At 28.8% G+C, this 5,186-nt stretch overlaps 1 long non-coding RNA gene across 1 annotated transcript; it reads right to left on the reverse strand.

Annotated features, from left to right (window-relative positions):
• Positions 1-2,680: 2,680 nt before the first annotated feature.
• LOC112094250 lies at positions 2,681-3,726 on the reverse strand. Its single transcript, XR_002903445.1, has 3 exons — positions 3,696-3,726; positions 3,157-3,319; positions 2,681-2,741 (listed from the first exon to the last, which is right to left on the reverse strand). It is a non-coding gene; the product is annotated as an uncharacterized LOC112094250 (long non-coding RNA).
• Between the last annotated feature and the right edge of the window lie 1,460 nt (positions 3,727-5,186).

Consider the following 5,186-nt stretch of genomic DNA (forward strand, 5'->3'; position numbering starts at 1 on the left):
AACTCCCACCAAATCACATGTCATGATTTATCTTCACTTACCCCTATCAAATCACATATGTCATCCTACCAAATCCTAACCTACCTCTTGTACTTTTTGTCTCATCTCTTAAGTTTCCTTTGAATCAGATAAGAATCATACTGACTGTAAGGAAGTACTTAGCCGACAGGAAATTCTAGTTTCTGATGGTTCCTTTTTCTACTGCTTATTTACAGTTCAATGTTAAATCCTCAACTACTTTGAGATCACATTAAATTCTTACTCGCGTATATCTTGAACTGTTTCAAGTCTTGAAATTAATTCTAGACTGAACAAATTCTAAATTTATCTTTTCTACATTATATCCCGAGAATGACATTGTTTCTGACGATGTCAACTCCCGAGCTCACGTTGTACCTTTCTACTATAGGTATTTATCTTATGACCTTAACCTAGTTGTCTGGCAATTAAAGATTCTCTTCTTTTAAAATGTCAGTGCGTTTTTTTATACGCGGCTAACATCATGCTGTGTTTGGAGATTCTTGAAATTAAGATTCTCAAACTATACCTGTACTGAAAATTATTCCGCCTTAAAGTACGGCGAGAATTTATCGATCAAATTTACTTGATCGAAAACATGAAATCTGCTACAGAATTTAAGAATACAGATATTAATTTCATAAATTCTTCAGTCACAAAATATTTTCTAAGAAAATCCTTGACTTAAATAAATAAATTGTATTATTTAAAGTCTAGGATTTTCTCAGTCATTACAAGGGAAAAGGGGAACACTGTGTAAAATTGTTTAAGAACAATCTAGTAAGTTAACATGACTGTAAGCATTATTGCCATGCAAAAATGTCAATTAAAACTGGAATGTATTAAGTGACACAAAAAACTCCTTGTTCACTGCAGAGAGAAGGAATGAAGGAAAAAGGGGAAAGCTATGTAAAATTGTCTAAGAACAACCTACTATATTAACATGACTGTAATCGTCATTGCCACACAAAAATGCCACTTAAAACTGGAATTTGTTAAGTGAAGATTTATATGTATGTTCATATATAAAATTTATTTAGTTATAAAATGGAAGATTAAAAAGGTGTAGATTACTAATACTTCTTAAGAATAAGAGGAAATTTTTCTTAATATTTTACATCAGAATTATGTATCAATAAAATGACGAAGACAAATGCAAATAAATATAGCAAAGCATAAAGAATGGACATGTACATTTCCACAACAAACTCATACATCAAGTACCAATAACACTTATTAAAAACCTGCGGATAAAAACTATTAAGAATACTTCAAACGCTGTAAGTGCTGCCCCAAATCCTAAACACCGACGAAGTAAATGTGAACAATAAGAAGGATGCAGTAGTAGGAAGTTAAAGTACTAAATGATATAAAATCTGAAACAATATAGATAAATAAGTAAATGAATAGACGAATGAACAGATGAAAATGACAATCAAAAATAGTAATAAAATATGAATGTGACAATATTTTTATGCAAAAAATATAGCTCAGATATTATACATTCTCAGCATTGTGTGATGAATAAATAAACTTATATATTTATAGTCATTTTGTGGCTGCCTACTAAGGGTAACTGCACAAAGGCATAAAAATTAATAAGATATTGTATCCATCACACAAATATAATATGTATGTCACCGAGTATGGGCAACCAGAGTCAAATATAAATTTGTCCAACGACTACCAGTTGAATTAAAAGTGTGAGGGAAAAAAGAGAGATCTTATTAGATATAGGGAGTAGGGATAAACCAAAAAACAAATGAAAAAAGCAAAGCAGGCCAAAACAGCGAGAAAAAAGGTAGAAGAGGTCAAGAACATCAAGAAATGGAGGAAGAGAGAGATGCTATAACCTCATGTACGTTAAATGACTAAAAGCCTCAGCCAAAAAATGAAGAGAACTAAAAATCAATTGAATTGACTAAAAGCCTCAGCCAAAAAATGAAGAGAACTAAAAATCAATTGAATTGACTAAAAGCCTCAGCCAAAAAATGAAGAGAACTAAAATCAATTGAATTGACTAAAAGCCTCAGCCAAAAAATGAAGAGAACTAAAAATCAATTGAATGAAATATTTCTATTATTCATCTAGACTTAGTTTACTATACATATTACGCTTTTATGATGACTTTGCTCCTTTTTTTTTTGCATCCTTTTTCTATTACTGAGTAGGCAATATTCAATCTTCTTAAGTTTAGAGCGTCAAAATCAATTGTACTTATCATTGCCATTAAAAAAGAAGAGAATAAAACTAAAACATATGAAATATAAATATGTCTCTAAGTACATTACTAAGAGATAAATAAATAGCAACCTAACAACTAAGGACTACTGACTAATGAAGTACATAACAAAAGGAAAAAATATAAATAGATCAGTAATAGTTATTAACAGTAAAAGGAACTTGAAAGAAATACAGTAAATATTAATAATGGCACAGGAAAAGCAGTATGTTCAATATAGAAAAAAGTATTAAGAATCTATTAGGAGAAACATGTTACTAAAAAACAAAGAAAATGGAAGTCAACACTTGTGCACTACTAACTGATGAAACATAGACAAAACAAAACACATAGAAACAGATTACCAATATTTATTGACAATAAAAGCCAATTTAAACAACCAATGTATTCAATAGCAGCAAAAGACATTAAAGAGCTATTGGGAGAAGTTATTAATAGTACCTGGAGCGTTAGAAACACTGCCCTAAGCGTGAGATATGACCTAACCAAAGATGAACACAAGTAGTGAAAGATACAGAAATAAAGGAGAGCACTAAATGATCACAAGTGAAAGCAAAAAAGAAAATGTTAAATGCAAGAGAGAGGAACATAAATAGACATGATAAATTCGCGTAGAGCAACAACATTCATAAATAAGAAATAGAAAAGCAAAAATCAACAGTAAACAACCTCTAGCAATGTAACACGAAATAACAGATAATCAATTTACAAAGACTAAAATATCAAAATTTCCTCGTTAGAAGATAAAACACAATAAGGTATTTATGATAACAAAAAAAGAAGAAAAAAAACAGGGTTTCAAAAATAATCGCCTGAGAGAAGGGAAAAAAGGGAAAAATAGAAAAGGCGAAAAAAAGGGGAAAGAAATTTTTTTGTTCTAGAATTGCATTTAATACCTCTGCAGCAAAATCGGTACAAATCATCAAGCTGGCAAGATAAATCACCACTATACAGAGCCCACCTCATCAATACAATAAATGAAACAGAAAAAAATCAAGATTTATCCATATGCGGCATGAAATCAACCGGAGAGAAGGACGAACAATCAATACGCAATCCCTGCACAAAAAATCCATGAAACCAAAAGATGAAGAATATAGAAAAAATTTTGACAAAATTGTTAGATTTTGATGACTCAGCAGCGACGAAACGAAGCAGCCAAGGAGAAAAAAGCAACCCACATAAAAATATTGAGTCAAACCAACAAAGCCAAAATCGCAAATGACCGACGGAAAAAATAACGCTAAGTAAGAATAGATGTCACGGAACATGAAAACCAAACGTAAACAAAACCAATAATCAAAAGACAGTAAAAAATAACATATATATTACAAAGAATTACAAGAGAAGAAGAACAATAAAAACCATGTCCAAAACAAACCAATGAACATCTTGAACAAATATCGGAATAGAGAAAAAATAATTCAATGTTTACCTCAACAAAAAGGAGTCTTAAAACATTAGACCATCAAAGAAAGGAATAAAAATAGAGACATTTAATTATTTCATGCCTCGTCATCATACAAACCTGCAAAGCAAAAACAAAATAAATAACAGAGAGATGTGCAATAGTAAATCTACAATTAATTGCAAAAGTTCCTAAAAAAAATGTTAGTCAGAGAAGGAAATCTCAAATAAATTCAAAGCAATCATAAAAACCAAAGTAAAAAAAATAAGGCCGAAAGAAGAACAAAAAAAAATACGGGAATTTTTTGTTTACCAAAATAAAGCATGAAAATGAAATAAAAAAATAAATGATATAATGAGAAAAGAAAAAATGTCTTAGATTAAGGCAACTACAGTATTAGTGTATACACACATATATATAGATATATGTATATTATATGTTTAACAAAAGCTTTTTTGTAGGATTCTATATTGTTTGTTTTCCTTTTTTCTATGCTTCTTCAGAGCTGCAAAATAAAAATTAAAATTAAAAAAAAAAATTATTGCTGATTTTTTAGAAGATATAAATAATTTTAGTTATATAAAGTGTTAATTTAATATTTAGAACTAGTGATATTACCTGGTTCTTGTTCTTTTTCTAGATTGCTCTGGTGGTCTTAATTCAGAGTTGGAATCATAATAAAAGATGAGGATGTGTATTATAAATATTCAAGTATAATACTTATTAATAATTAATGTTAATTTGTAAATATGTAGCCAAAAAAAATTGATATAGTTTCATTCAAAACTATATATAACGACAGAATTGAGAAGCACAAACCATATCCAAGTGAATTTGAGAAGGAATTAAATAGCTACAAATTAATATAATAACATATCAAAACCAATGTCAAGAAAAGCAACGAAAACAATAATAGCATTAGAGTAAGATGAAAGGAGAACTAAAATAATATATCCGAATCATAGACAATATCACAATCGAAGTAAGCAAAATATGAGCACAATAATTTTGAAAACAATTATACATCATCAAACAGATGAAAATCAATTATAATCATTATTGGTATGAAACAGAATGAATTAAACATAAGATATAATAAATACAAATCGAAACGGAATTTTAAAAATAGTTAAAAAAAATATTGTCAAGCAATTAAATAAACAGGGATATATAAAACATGCATTGAAGTAAAGAAAAGATGGAATTTTTATTTTTTTTAAATTAGGACAGACTCAATAAAAAAAAAGGGCCAACAAATTATTATTTAAGTAGTTTTAATAAGAAGTGGAGAGTGCCTCAATCGAAATAAAAAATGTTCTTGACAGTAATTTTTAAACGAATTTTACAACACTTTGCAGCCACAAAACAACTTTATTCATCATGACATCGTATAAAAATAAGATAAAGATGAAATATCTTAAGTAAACACACAAATATGAACAAATGTCATTATGAAACAATTAAAACCATTAGTAAATAGTGATAGAACATACACAGAAACAATCATAATAATAAAGA

Source organism: Morus notabilis, unplaced genomic scaffold (assembly GCF_000414095.1).
Source record: "Morus notabilis unplaced genomic scaffold, ASM41409v2 Scaffold504, whole genome shotgun sequence".
Classification (NCBI taxonomy): domain Eukaryota; kingdom Viridiplantae; phylum Streptophyta; class Magnoliopsida; order Rosales; family Moraceae; genus Morus; species Morus notabilis.